A 3,660-nucleotide genomic window follows, 5' to 3' on the forward strand; every position below is an offset into this window, starting at 1 on the left:
TGTGTGTGTATATCGTGTTTGGTTATATATATATATATATGTTGTTAAAGTTCACTTATGCCTAACCATGTGTATAATTATACGGGTGTATCATTTTCATTAGGGCACACAGAACACATGTACATATAGGCCACTAATCTGCATGAAATAAGCAATCATAGAGCTCATAATATTTGTCCCTAATCAATTTACTTTCCCACATATTTCCCACCCATTCATATTCGTCTCACACGTTCTACAAAAATAGTTGGATCAACACAATTTCACATTGTGTTTCAGCCAGTATTTAGCCAGGGAAGAAAATATAAGCCGTTTTACTTTTACTTCAGCAACACACCAATTTACAGAGGGCGCAATAAAGTTTGATCTCATCTGATCTCAGCATGTGCAATAAGATGCCCATAACACTCCCCTGAATGCTTTCTCTTTTGTGATAGAGCAATCTGAATTCCCACACTGCTGGCACTGACGGGCAAAGTGTTACCTGTCGATCCTGTGGATTGGGTTGCTCTGTAATCCTCCCTATATTGGTGGCTGAAGAGGGAGTCGTCTATAAATAGCTTGTTATGATAATGCCTGTGTTCGGTGATAGAGAGGGTCTGCCTCTGAAGTGAGGAGAGGCATGAGCTCTCCGCTGGGCTGGAAGTCTGGAGAGAACTTCAGAAAAACACATTATAATTCTGTCTGTAGCACTTCTCATTGAAATGACCTGACATTGGCCTGTGGTATATTTTTTAGCTCCTGTTTAATACCATACTGTATCTGTAGGATACTGCATATAGTTTATTGCTGTGATGTTATTGTCTTAAGACGTGTGTTTTCATGGGCACATCTTTCCGTAATCAGAGATTGGACAAAACTGACAAGAACAATGTATCAATAAAGATTAAGTTTCAATATAACCTCCTGAAGTAAAACTAAACTAACTGGAGAATGGATATATGAGGCTGTGCAACATATAATAATACAATGGTTCGTATGATATCGTACAAAATAGTTACCCTTCCTTTTTCAAGCATTTTTCCAGATTGCATCGATTACCTACGAATTACCAAGAGTACATTATTTTCCGTAGAATGCTGAAAGAGAACAGCCCGGACTTTTTTGTATTGCCTTTTTTTTGGTGTATTTTAACACTTCTTATTGCATCTAACCGTAAATAACAATATAATGAGAGGAGCCCTCGTAACAGCCAATTATGTGATGATTATGTGATAATTTTCTTAGTTGAAAATGGTTGAAAATGTAAGAAAACTAAATACCTCACACTTTAAATGTCAATGTTGTCGTTGCTCTTTTGTCTGTTCAACAGAATAATATAATAATAATTCCGTAGTGAATGCAATGGAACGGGGCCTGAGGAGTGTGACACCTAGTGGTTGAATGTCATCAATAGCATCTTTAACTCAGGAGAAGTCACTCGGGTTATAACGCTGTGTTTTTTACACGCAGAGAGATGAGATGAATTTAATTGTCATGGTATACTTTAATAATCAAATAGACCATAAAGCATGGTATGCAGTATGCCGGTGCCACTACAACACTCCTTCGCGTTCCAAATATGGTAACTTCCGTTTATTGGTTGCAAAAAACCACAACATGGCATCATGTATAGATGGGGGAAAATGTTTTATAGTGGGCGATATTTAAATGTATGGTGCATGGTAGTTAATGTACAAATGAGAACCAAAGGTCTGAATCATTTACGATTTGAGTTTGATGACTTTCATAATTCCAAGCATGGCGCTGCCCAACTTCAATGTGAGCATAAGGTCACTACTTATTGGCAAGCCAACAAAATGACCCAAAACCGGAGATGTTTTGTGTATGGGATCATGACATCAAATGGTGTAGGGTTTTATGAACACCCATATGGGACGAGCAGCACTAAATGGGGAAAGTCAGAGAGTCTGATCTGCATAGCAGCAGCCTTTTTCAAACATACCATACTTTTAGCACGAGCAGTACAATAAATTCAAAGAAAAAAAGAAGAAGGTGAAACAGACACTTAAATGCATAGAAGTGTTATTGATGTCAGCACAAACAAACCCTTAAAAAAGAAGTACAGTACAGCTCTTGAAGACTTCAGTGTTGTTTTTGGCATGCAGCGTTCAATCAACTGAAAACGCTGGCCGACACAGAAAGGAGCTGATGAGCTGGAATCTGGGATTGCATCGGGTATTAAGGGCGGCGCCAGCATACAATAAGTGATATATTCTGAGTCCTAATTAAAAAGGTAGACACTATCTGCCGCATTCAAAAGCGCCAGATCAAAGGCTTTAGCTAATTAGCACTGACACCTAATGTGCCCCCCCCCCCCCCCCCCGCCATCACAGTTTCATTATGAACGTGTCCAACCGGCATCCTGGATGAGGACCGAACGCTTTCCATGCTTTTCAAAGAGGGCCTTTTAATCCTTTGAGTGATACTCCTACTCTTAAACTTGTGCAGAGTAGTGGAAAATATATTGGAATATCATTACAGCGGCACCTGCCAGCTGCAAAACAAATTGAATGCAACAAAGGATTTCCTTCTTAAAACTTGAACGGCAACATTAACGACTAATTTGGTCAACAGCTTTGCCTTGTCTATGTCACGGTCCCCTATTTATCTGTGTGTCTGCCTGGGCGGGGCCTTTTTTCCCCCCTTCAGCTGCCAATCAACCCACACACATGAAACCCATTTTCTCATCAAGCTCCCCACTATATCTGCCTCAGTTCTCCCTCAACTCCTCAGCAGATCGTCAGTTCCCTTTCCTGGAACGACTGCCCTGGCCTCTCTGAGTACCTATAAATTCTATTTGCTAACTTGTGCTTTTCCAGCTACAGCCCTTCTGCTTCCCCGGAATCCCCCTGAAGAACAGCCTAGCCACCCAACCAGCCACCAGCCTGCAGCGGACGCCAGCGCGATTTCCACTCTCTGGCCTTCGAAATAAATATTATTTGTGTTTAACTCCAGCTGTGTTCCTGCTTTTGGGTCCCACCCTGCACAATCATGACAGTCTAACTATTCTCCTTGAGCTTTACCGCGTCATAGTTTGGTGGATAGGACCACTGACTGAAGAATCATCATTTGTTTGTGTAACCTTCCGTCCTACTACTAATGTACTCCCTTACATTTATGTATAGATGTCTAAGCTATGATAGACAAGATTATGATGTAGTGTCTTTGACTGGACATCACAAAGAATGGCACAGGCAGAGAGAGAGTGTGCCTTTATGAGAAGTTTTCTTCAAGTTTTCAAAAACTGACATAAATTCACTTAGTTGAAAGAGTTTTTTTTAGCCTGACAACCAGACACTCTTAACATTTTGTGTCACTTCATTCACTCGAGAGTGACATTCTGCATCGTCATTTTCAGTCAACAGAGAAGGGGCAGGAGCAGTTGCTTGGAGCAGTTAACGTTTTCAACAAAGATGAAAGAGGTATGTAGAATTTAAAGGAACAAGGTGTGTGTAGCGTCTAGGGGCATCTATTGGCAGACATGGAATATAATGTATGTAAGTAAGTATGTAAGTTTCTTGAAACTAAGAAAATAGTTGTATTTTTGTAAGCTTAGAATAGCGGGTCCTCTTCATGGAGCCTGGCCGCCATGTTTCTACAGTAGCCCAGAATGAAAAAAACAAAAACTGGCCCTGCAGAGGGCTTTTTCATGTTTTT

The sequence above is a fragment of the Cyclopterus lumpus genome, chromosome 5 (assembly GCF_009769545.1).
Source record: "Cyclopterus lumpus isolate fCycLum1 chromosome 5, fCycLum1.pri, whole genome shotgun sequence".
Lineage (NCBI taxonomy): Eukaryota > Metazoa > Chordata > Actinopteri > Perciformes > Cyclopteridae > Cyclopterus > Cyclopterus lumpus.